The sequence below is a fragment of the Carex rostrata genome, chromosome 8 (genome assembly GCF_964058835.1).
Source record: "Carex rostrata chromosome 8, lpCarRost1.2, whole genome shotgun sequence".
Classification (NCBI taxonomy): domain Eukaryota; kingdom Viridiplantae; phylum Streptophyta; class Magnoliopsida; order Poales; family Cyperaceae; genus Carex; species Carex rostrata.
The window spans coordinates 9065761-9078340 of record NC_135925.1 but is presented as its reverse complement, the minus strand read 5'-3'; positions in this window follow the sequence as shown (position 1 = coordinate 9078340).

The following is a 12580-nucleotide window of genomic DNA, read 5'->3' as shown; positions in this document are numbered from 1 at the left end:
TCCAATTTCCTGTAATATCAACTTACAATGTCATACGAATCAGTACCAAAATACTCGTACTAGACCCTTTAAGAAAGAATTTGTTATATTCTTATAAATTGTAAACAAAAAAAAAAAAATTTGTTCTTGTTTGATAGGTCTTGTGCACGGGTAATCAAGATGCATTAAGCAAACTCTTACTTAAACTTAAAAATTAATGTGTTGTAGGTGCTTTCACCTCAATGAGAACATTTAGACTTTTATATATATTTAATTAATTATAGAACTAAATGTGATTTATATGTAAAAAAATATGGTGGAAATCAAATTTATATGTTTATTGTAGTTTTATTGTTTTAATGGACAGGAAAGAAAACTATGGATATTTTAAACACATCTATTAATTCAATTTTAATAGTCACTACCAAGCTTGCAATAAAAAAATGGATATTGAATGATCGATACCATTTAAATTAAGGATATTTCTCCGATAAAAAAAATAATAAAAAAATAAATTAAATTTCTCATAAAATTTGATATGTAAGTCATTCTGAAAGACTCGATTCGGCTGCTTGCATTAAGAGCTTCAGGTATGAATTTCAATTTTATATCGTGGAGTATCTTAACATAATTCTATTTGTATTTATTTAACATAATTTTACTTCGTGTATTTTTTACTCTATTATCAAATTAAAACTAAAAAATAAACTGACTGATGTGATATGTATCAAATTTGTAATCGCTAATTCTATCAAATTTTTACTTGCTTACAGAGCGGATCTAAAGCTTAGCTAAAGGTGACTAAGCCGCCCTTATAATTTTAAAATTTTAATAATAGAAATTGAATTGAATTTTTTTTTTTTTTAAACTCTTTATATAATCTAGCCACCCTCAATAAATGACAAATATTTAGTTGTAATTTAGTGGTTAAAAGTTAAAACTCTATTTTGTGGTTGAGAAATCTTGAGTACAAATTTCACTCCGTTACGATTATACATTTTAATTTTCAGACATCCCTTGCTTATACTTGTCAAGAGAGCATGCTTCCAACTTATTTGCTGAGTAACCGAGTAGGAATGAGCGAGTGAGCAAGTTTTTTCTGTACCGGGCGGTGAGCACACGCAAGTCCATGCTCGCCTATCTGCGTTCAGAGACCGCTTATAATATAGCTGGAGATCCGATTTTTTTATTTATATGCAAAAAAATATATAAATTTAAAAAACTAACCCAACTGCCTGTTAATTTCCAAATCTACTCAAACCGGAAAAAAAATTTCCAGTTTCAATACTAATTTCCGGAAATTAGATCCTAAATCCGGAATAATTTTTTCCGGAAATTCTTATAATATAGCTGGAGATAGTCAGATAGATACATATGAAATGAAACGGTTCGATTCAAAAAGGAGGCACATTTAAAAGCAAAGTAAACAGTAGGCCCAGCCAACTTCCCACATGGTCCAAAACAGGCTACATCATTGTGGGCCTGCACCACCACGTAGAAAACAACTAAACTTTAAACAGACTAGGTCAGCCACATGGGGCCCATATCGAAAGCGATCACGCGGGCCCAGTGAGCCCCACTATACAAAAAACAAATTATGGTCCCCGAAATTCTACCCCATTTGTGTTTTCTGCAGAACTGCCACAACTTGGTTCTTTTAAGAAATATTTTAATGAAATTAAAATAAATAGACGACGTAAAACAACGATGTTAAACAAAAGAATAAAATAAAGTAATTGTATTAATTTCGGTTTCCAAAAAATGTATGATATCCACGCACCTATAAGAGGCTCAGCACGTAGGGCTGTACGTAGCTTGTGGGTGCATAGATGGTAATATTGGACATTTTTAGAAGTCTAGAGGTGCTACTTTTACTCAATTATCCGGATTTGATTTGGAACCGAATTGGATCCGAACTGGAACTGACCCAGATCCGATTAATTTGGATAGGCTATGATTTAAAAAATATAACCGGTAAAATTATAGATTCGGTTACAAAATTAATAATTTAATATTCGATCTAATGTACTGTGATTACTGATTTGGGTGAAAGTTTGGTGCTGCGTAACAAAGCTGATCTTAAAACAAGAACCTCGTGGCCAGCGAGCACGGTCCCAGCGGATAGCCTGGGCAGAGAGATATATCAACCTTTTCTACTGGAGCCTTTTGTGGAGTTTGTTTAGTCTCTCTCTTGTCTTTGTAGCGTGGTCGTGCACCTCTATTATACCAGGCGACCCCACATTACGTCTCCTGTGGGCAGCTACAGTTTCTATTAAAGAAGTGGGCCTGTAGTATGAGAATAGGTTGACTGTATTATAATCAACATTTGGCTGTAGTGAAGCTGGAACTAGGACAAACCCTAGCAATGGCTCGGCCGTTACAAAAATTGTTATTAATATATATACTTGTTAATTTTTAATTTTTTTTTCCCATTGTGATGATGCCAAATTATGAAGGGTACGAGGGAAAGAAGATTTGCAGTTAAGAGTGGGAAAAATGGCACGGCGGAACCGACACTGTCACGGAATGGCACGGTTATGGTATGGAACGGTACAGTATGTGTGTTTTATGGTATGGAACAGTACAGTATGTGTGTCAGTTGCGTGTTGTGATTCGCGTGCTATGGCTATTTTTTGAATTTTTGGCACGACACGTTACGTGAAAAATCTAGTCACAGCACGGCACATAGTTACGCGAGTCACGTGTAATTATGACAATTATGGTGAATCTTGAATAAACTAACTTAAATTATGATTAAATGGTCACGCGAGTCATGCGAGACACGTTTGGTCACAGCACATTTGGCACAGCGTGACTCATGTGGCATGACCATTCGCGTGCCATGATCACCCCTTGATATTTTAGTCACGGCAAGGCACATGAAAAATTAACTTAATGACAGCACGGCACGGCACGAGATCAAAGTTACGGCGTGTTAGTCACGACACGGCACATTTTTTCCACTCTATTTACAAGGTATGAGGATCAGTTGATTTATATATTGGATTATCAGATAATAGAGTATACCGTGCTAGTATGGACTAGATAATATAATCTAACAAGTCATGTACCTGATCTGAATTTCTTTCTTGCTAGGTAATATAGTGTATATCTCGCTCTCAAACCCATAGAATTACTAGTACAGCTAGTTAACATTAAAATTATATATATATTTTTTAATTAAGCCCGTAGGACATTAAAATTAGATCTAGAGATGAAGAGCATAAAAGGGTACAATAAATCCATGTTTCCTGGAGCACATTGTCCGTTTAGTTGTCAAGAGGCGAAAGAGATGGTATCTAATTTTCCAAATAACCAGACCCCACGCCATACCATCTTTTTCATTTTTTATTATGTCATCTTTTCAGCCGGTAAATGGCACCCTTGACTAGAAGGGAAGAATCCAACCTAAAAAGCTGGGTGTTATCAAAATGGCGAGTCTATTTTAAATTTCTACAAAAAGGTTTAAAGAACAAGAGAAAGTTGATAACGACTTTATAAGAAAAAAACACAAAAAGGTTAAAAGCAAGCATACTCAAAGTCTCAAAGACGATATGAAAGAGAAATGTGACAGATAATATTGCACAAAGTAACAAAGAGGGCAAAATTTGCCAAGATGTAGCATGGCAAAATGTAGAAGTATAAACCAAAAGCGCAAAGCAGCAAAATGTAGCATGGCATTACTGAATTAGACTTTGTTTGAGTCTGAAAGGCCTTAATAGCAGCAAAATGTAGCATAGGCTTTACTTAGCATTCTAGGCTATATATGGGCCAAGGCAAGCAACAAATCATGTACTATTAAAACCTGCTTATTTGATTTACAGTATATTCTTCTTCTTCTTTTTTAAACCTGTTTATTTTGAATAGAAGCCACATCAAGAATTTGTTGATCTATTTGATGAAACTTTATAGACAATCTATAGACAAAGATTCCAGGAGCAAGGGGTAAAAAAAATCAGAAACTTATGATGAATAAAATATTTAAAATCAGACAAAGCTTCTAAAGCATGCGTCTTACTGTGATTTTCTCCTTATATAATATATATATTTTATGATACTTCCCACCTTTATAACCGTTAAATTTTTTATCTGAAATTTGTAAGAGTATCTACATCCCTGAAACTCTTTGAGTTTCTCGTCTTATGTGGCAGTTTTTAAACCAGTTTCAGAGATGCAAATGGGTTTCTTATTTAGCAACTTTGCTCCAAACTTTCTTAATAAGAAACCGTTTATAAACTCTGACGTGGCCAAATAATTCGCTGAAATTCTTTTCTCTTGTAATTTATTTGCTGATGTGGCAATTAAGAAACTCTAATTTTAGTTTTAAGGATGTGAGGGTTTTAGAAACTTTCAGAGATAAAATTTCTAAAAATTAGTTAACAGTTATTTAGAAACTCCAAGAGTTTCACGGATATAGATGCTTTAACATTCGAATATTAAAACCAAAATAATTACACAATAGTTAATACTTCATATAATACTCAATAATTACCGTATTTTATAAAAATGACACCATAGCAAAATCATCATTTCAATAGAATATGGACAATCCTCTTTGTGTAAAAGCCCATGCGTAGGCCTAAATAAAGGGGCTTTTTCAAAAAAGAAGGCCTAAATAAAGGGACCATTAGCAAAGCCCATGAAAAGTGAGAATGTCAAAGTTTGGTGCATATTCTTCTTTTAATCGTTTTCAAATTAGACGCGCCATTAGCCAATAAAGTGAAAGGTCGACCTTTCATTCCTTCTATCTTTTTTTAGATTGAAACAATTGTCCCATGCTTGCTTTCCTTCTTTTCCTTTTTTTTGAGCCCCCCATCTTTTGACTTGCTTACTATCGTAGTTAATGCTTTAGGAAAAAAATAAGCACTCAGATAAAGAAAACAGATCAAATATTATTAAATGGTATGGAAGCTTCATTGTTGAATTTTGATTGCGATTGTCGTCTCCCTGCTTGCATGGCTCGCACTTGTTCCTGCCTTTGTTAACTTTATATAAAGCGAGTTCAGGAGTTACCTTTATTTCATTTCAAAAAAAAAAAAAAAAATTGGGTGGTATTTATTGACAACTGAACTGATGGTAAAGCATTCGATGATTCGATCAATACGATATAAATAACACACTTTTGTACAATACGACATTATTATTTTTATAAATCCAACAATATAAGGTTTGAGGAGACACAAAAGTACGCTTTCACCACGTGATCTGTAGACTCTTTCTCCAACTGGCGCTTAATTTTTGAAATCACAAAGTCCGATGCAGCTACGGTCAACTCCCGCCATTATATCTCTCAAATAAATTACTCGGGGCACTTTATAAAGCTGGCATTATTATCATTATTTTTTGGTTAAAAAGGCACATGGTACAGTTTCTTTATTATCATTAGAGGGTTTCAAAATGCCTCCATTTTTTTTCCGTGATTTTTATTGATAAAAAATTGAAAAACAAAATATTAAAAACGAGAATGGGTCCGTGAAAATTTTAAAAACAGAAAGGGGTACATGGCCCGTGGCGTCCTGCCAAATTCAAATCCGACGGAAAAAAAAAAATTGAAAAACCAAGGACGCCATGCCATATTTATTCCTCATGAGACCATGCCATTTTTAGTCCCCATGGAAGTATGGAACGCCATGCCCCAATTAGATCCCTTTACCCTCTTCCATTCAGTAAAACTCAAAAAGTAGATAAATAAAATGAACTAATTTCCTTTAATACAAAAATTGTATGGAAATCATAATGAAATAAAGTAAAGAATTTGGACTGAGAAAACTTTTTATCCTCAAGTACAACTAACCAATCTATTATCACATATTTTCATAAGTTCTTTACTCATGATTTTCTATGAATTGGTCGTCCAAATTGCATATGCCTATAAACTTATATCCTTAGAAAATATTGGTAATCGAATACGTTCTAGGTTCTTTTTATCCATGCAAAATATGGGAAGAAGAGGATTTAAGGGACCTAATGGGGGCATGGCATCCCATGGAGATTAAAAATGGCATGGCGTTCAGGGTTTTTCAAAAAAAAAAAAAATTCGTCGAACTTGAATTTGGCATGGCGTCCCTGAGAGACGCCATGGGCCGTGTACCCCTTCCTGTTTTTAAAATTTTCACAGACCCATTCTTATTTTTAATATTTTGTTTTTCAATTTACCTATCAATAAAAATCACGGATTTTGTTTTATCTCCATTGTACTTCTATTTTTAAAAATATTAATAAATCAAAATTTAAATCATAAATATTAAAATAAAACCGTTAGATGTGATTTATGTTATTTTCTTTATGTGCTTATAAAAAGAAAATATCACATTTCAGTTTTGTTTTCATGTGAATAAATCATTTGAAAAATTAATATCTAGAAATTATTCACATAAGTACATTTTATAAGCTCTTGATGACAACTAAAATAAAGTTGAAATATTACAATTTTTTACACATGCATAAATAAAATAATATGAATTACATCTAATGATTTTATTTTGACGTTTGCGATTTAAATTTTGATTTATTAACGTTTTTAAAAATAGAGACATAGTGGAGGCACAAAAAATGGAGGCATTTGAACCCTCCTCTTATCATTATTATTATTATTCATAATGATGTCTCTCGAGTCTCCTTCTTCAGATTTCGCTGTAAATATTATACAGATAATAATGTTTACAATGCGTTTATTATACTAACGTTGTCATTATGATGCGCTTTTCGGTTAATGGGTTGTTTAGGTGGGGAAGGTACAACGACATAAAATCATAAAAAGACATGATTGGATATTCCTTTAATAGCTACTGGCTACTGCACCTTGAGCTGGATTTCACTTTTTCTGTTATGATGCAGCGAGATGCTGGGAATCGGAATAAGATTGTATGATTGCACCGGTTAAAGCTCATACTTCCGACTCTAATAATATATACTAAATTTATATTATAAACTGTTCGGCTGAACAGGATTAAGCCTCCTTAAAGTTAAAGGAGTCTCATTTAGCTTCCATAGCCGTTCAATCCTACGAAACATTGGTTTCTTAACACGGATTAAGCTTACCTCCTTTTGCCCAGATCTTAATCCGCTGCCCATTCCTTAAGGCACCTTTCCCCCTCCTTTAGCTTCCTTAATCCATTCCCCCTTTCTTTAACTTATCGAATACCGGTTCCTTAAGCTTCCTTAAGCTTCCTTTAGCTTACCTCCTTTCTCATGACCGTAAATCTGTAATGAATTAAGAGTTTCGATTCTTAACTACGAAATTATATATAATAGGTTAACAGGAATATAATAATTTGAATAGAACTATATTTTTTTTTAAATTATTCAAATATATTTTGGTGAGCTTAATTCAAAATTTATCAGTTTGATTTTATATAACAAATATAAACTGTTGAAACTGATCATATACTTCATGATACAATTATATGTAAATTTTATAAAAAAAATTAATTAGTTTAATATAAAATCAGGTGGTTATAATAAAAAGGTTTATAACCTTATTTTAATGTATTTATTTTTCATTGTTGATTGTCCGTTTGATGTTATTATAAATTAATTCAATGTATAGTAAATTTTGCATGTGCATTAATCCAATATGTTTTCGAGTTAAGCTTATCAGAAAAAATTGGTGAGCTTAAATACACTACGGTTCCATTAGTATATGACAGTGTAAGAGTGGATTGTCTGATTATACTATGAGAATTATAATCGGAATTTGATACTGTTAATTTTTTTTAAACATATCATTCAAAATAAAATTGTAATAATAATAATTTTCCAATTAATTTAGTAGGGTTAGGATCCTTAATTTAAAAACAAAAACTCACGATTTGATTTTTCTTCACTTTTTTAGTGTTGAAAATTGTGAAAATTATTTCATGTGCAAAAAATCCCATTTGGTATTGGAAAACATATTATACATGTATAATAGTCTTAATTATATTCTACGTCAACCTTCAATCATTTAATGAAGTTGATTAATCATACAAGTAGTTGGATGATGTGCAATGTGCCAATGTGTTTTTTTTTTTATTATTTCAGTTTACAGCTAAATTAGAAGAACAGTGGTCTAGCTAGTGATTTCTGGAAAGAGAGAGAGGCACATGATAATTGTAGGGCTGTGTCAGAATAGCAGAATAGATTGGAATTAGAACCGGGAATCCATGGTGGAGTGCTAGACATTGTCTTGATAGACAAATTTATTCCATCCATGCACAACATACGTGGCAAATATACTACAGTTTCTTTCTCTTCTCTACTGATCTCATGCAAGAATCCAGAGGTGCAGGAGGAAAATTCCAGTTTTACTGACCACATTTCAAGCATATGTATGACTGAGATGAAGTTTGAATTCATCATGATTTTGATACTTCAATACATTTGCAGCATATCCATGACTGCCATCCCCCAAGTATCATTCATATATCATGCATGCATTTAGAATTCATCCCAATCGATCGGTTGGTTTATATTATCGAAAATTAGTAAGCCAGTACTTTCAATACTTCCTCGTGATTTAATAACCATAGTGCGCACAATGGCATCGTGCATTAACTATCGAATTGTATATACGATTAGGGTTTATTTGTTAAGTTACACCCCCATACATCAAGTTTTTAATTAATTATTGAGGGCTTTAGAAAAATAATGAGAATTTTAATTAACAAAATGCTGAAAAAAAAATTAAGAACGAAGTGAACAAAATTAATTATACATAGAAGTATCAAACAAGTTTGGAATAAATTTAATTGGTCTGAGCAATCGAGTCGTGTCTTGTCTAAGTTAATTTTTTATTTATGTTCAAGTCCCAAACGCAAGAAAATATCAACTCCGACAAAACTAGCACTGTGATGGCCAACATCTCATGAGAAAATATATAAATATATATTGTGAAGAATTATTTCAAATGAAAATTATTAGAAGATAATTATAGTCCCTTCTTAACATTTTCCTTTTCGCTTTCTCTTAATTTGTTTTCCTTAATCGCTGTATTGCAACTGACATTCAATGCTTTTACAATTGCATCAACAATTTAATAAACCGCTCCTTAAATAAGAATAGTCATTGACCGGTTCAAAGTAGAGAACACGTTATCCCAATAAGGAAAATGGTTTAATTAGTGGGTTTGTCATAGTTGACTTGTCAGTTTTTTTATTTGAGATAGAATAGAGTCAATTTTTTTTTAATTCAAACTTTTATTCGAATTTTAAATTTGCAACCTCGAAATCAATATCTTAGTTATTAATTAAATGTTGGTTTTCTTACATAATCAAGTGGATAATAATTATAATGAATTAAACTGTAAATAAAAGTTGGAATACATAACTGTAATTAATTAGGACCCGTTACAGTTTCCATACAATTTGTTACAATGTGTGACACTGAATAGAAAGAAAAATATATATATTTTTTAATTTAATATTCCCAAAGATCTTCTTGTTATAAAAATAAGATGCGGAGTTTTGATTACCCTAACGAAGATGTGAAATATCGACCTAAGCATAGGACTAGTGGTGTTCATCGGTTCGCATAAAATATGCAAATCAAATTTTTTATTTAGTTTTAAAAAATACAACTAAGTCGACAATGGTTGAACTAAAATAAGAATATTAATTATAAGAAATACATATTTTTGTACTTTTTTGAATTTTTTAAGATGGGTTTAAAATTTTTGTTTGATTTTTTCTAACCAGTATTAAATCAAACTAAGAAATATACATTACATAGTAATTTTTGTATTTTTTTTAAGTTTGGTTTGGATGGGAGATTGATTTATAAAAATTTCAATCAGTTCAATAACCGATTTTAAAAATTTCTAAATCAAACTGAATTGAACTATTAAGTCGGTTTTAAAAGATGTACCGAACTGATTCATTTAACCGGAAAAACCAAATTAACTCCTACTTAGAACGATGTTGAATACAAGAATAATTGATGAGAAGTGGCACGGCACCTGGGCTGCACACCGTCTGACGAACTACGTTTTATAAAAAATCGTGCTGTTTTGATGAATCTGGTATTCTGGTGTCTCAATTGAACACAGAACAGAAACTGTTCCTCTGAAATGACATCGGAGACGAACATGCATGATGCAAAAAAAGAACAAAAGAGAAAGAACAAATTAAAGCAGTGAGGAGTAAAATGACAGATACCAAAGTCGAAGAGAAGAAAACGCCAGCAAAAGATCCATGCACGTACAGCTCATGTCCCTAGAAATTCCCAAATTTCAACTCCACGAGAGGCCGTGACCGATTTGATTGTTGTATAATATTATTAGTCAAATAATCTAGTTACTTGCTAGTAGCTATTTTTCTTTACAGGGAAATCAGAGCTGCCTTTTCTTTTCTTTTCTTTTTTGTTCTTGTAATATTCATCTTTTGGGAAATTGAGAATTCGTCCTAACCGCTTCTAAAGAATGCACAAACTTTTTTAAGTATTTGTGTCACCGAGTACGTTACAACAAATTACTAGGCTTAAGTTGCTCTAAGACAAAAATGGAGAGGGTTGTATCTAGTGAATTTTTTTTTTTTGATGGAAAGCATAGTGAATTGCAAAAAGACTGGGTAGGCCGCTGAGTAATTACTTTGTTAGGACTGGACTGTATATGAGATTTTTTTTTTAAAAAAACATCACTAAATTTCGAAAAGTTACCCAACCAACACGATTATAACTTTTTTTATAAAAATCATCTCCATCATACTCAGTATTGCATGTTACATAGTATTACAAAGAACACAATCCATTCCAATTTAAAAGCCATACCGAAAATAGTGGTCGGTTTTTCATTTTGTCATACTGAAAAACGAACTCGGTTTCTATTTTTTTTTTCTTTCTTCCAAAACTGACATGATTGTCGGTTTTTCAAAAATTATTTTTTCCTTTTTTGTCTAACCGAATCTGATGGCCGGTTTTCTTCCAATTTGTCAAACGAGAATGCTAACACAGGGAATTTTTGTTTTTGTTTTATTTTCTATTTAATATTTAATTCAATTAATATTTTATAAAGAGTGAGAATCTCAAAACAAATCAGACAATTAGTAAATCATAGGAGAGTGCGACCTCAAAACCAAAATTGAAATTGAGAACCGGCTTTATTATCTCACCAAATTGAATATGGTGTCCAGTTTCTAATTCTCTCAAACCGAGAATGGTTTCCGGTCTTTGATTCCACAAAACCGATCCCCAATTCCGGTCTTCATTTATTGAATCTTCTGTGGCATAACAAGAAGGAAATAAGTTCAAATGGGTTCAAATTCAATACTGAGTATGGTATCCGGTTTTTACATTTTCATACCGAGTATGGTATCCGATAGAGATCATTTTTATAGAAAAAGTTGTAATCATGTTGGTTTCGTAACTTTTTTAAGATTTAGTGATGTTTTTTAAAAAAAAAAATATGTATATGATCACTACTAATTGATTTAATCAGTGGCTGAGCTAAAGAATTTTAATCAGACTGAAATGTAAAATATATAATATAAATATGTAACTATTGAAATTTTTACTGCTCGAGTTGACTACAACTATATTTTTAGTATTTTATTAGAGGTTGAACTATATAAAATTAAAAAATTATTTAATTTCAATATTAAATATTAAATATTTTTAGATATGTTTTTGGAATTTGACAATTATCTGGCCCACCACTTTGGTAATCTCTAGCATTTTTTATTTTAAGAAAGACAGTTTATCACTTTATCTGGCCCACGTATGGATCGTAATAGGTAAGTAAGTTCATACAAACTTGTGAATTCAATGTTTTTTAATTATTGTTATTTCATTTTCTGAACGGGGAGAGAATATGATTGTTCAGAAAAAATTGATCAGAATTGTATATAATAGACATAAACATTTTAGATTTCAAATATAGATAACTTTCATGATAAGCTGTGCAGATACATGAAGCAAAATATAAAATGCAAGGATAATTTCTCGGAAAATTATCAAATCGACTTTACACAACAAATTGAAACCGTCGAACACTGAACTATTTCATGAAAGAAGTATTTTTCCTGCAATATTTATAATTTTTTAATTAATTTAGTTTAAAGTGAAACAGTAAAGCAAATAAGGTTTACATGTCATTTTAATGCATTCATTTTTTCATCATTTTTTTACCAATTAATATATATTAAATAAAATTCAAAACTTACAAATTCAGTACGTAAGCATACCACTCATGAATAGATCAATTTTAACAATTTAGATTCATTATTTGAAACTAATTTGATATATTTAGAATATTTATACTAATCAATCATCTTTATGAGTGTGAGCATATAGAGTAGAACTAGGGTGTTCTTAAGTTCACCAAGTCTCTTGGTGAACTTAAGTCTAAAACTTGTTAAATCGACTTTAAATGGTGAATCTGAAATGTTGAAACCTGTCTACCTTACGAATTATGTATCTACATGTGAAAATTTTAAACATTTATTAGTTAAGTATAAAGTCAAGGGTCAAAATTAGAAGGTTAATAAATTAATTTTTTGACCACTTGACTCTATGCAAAATTAATTTTTTTTTATATGTAGATGCATCACTCGTAAGGTAAGCGAGCTTTAACAGTTCAGATTCGTCGTTTGAATCGAAGCCAATTCGATTGAATTTTGACTTGAGTTCA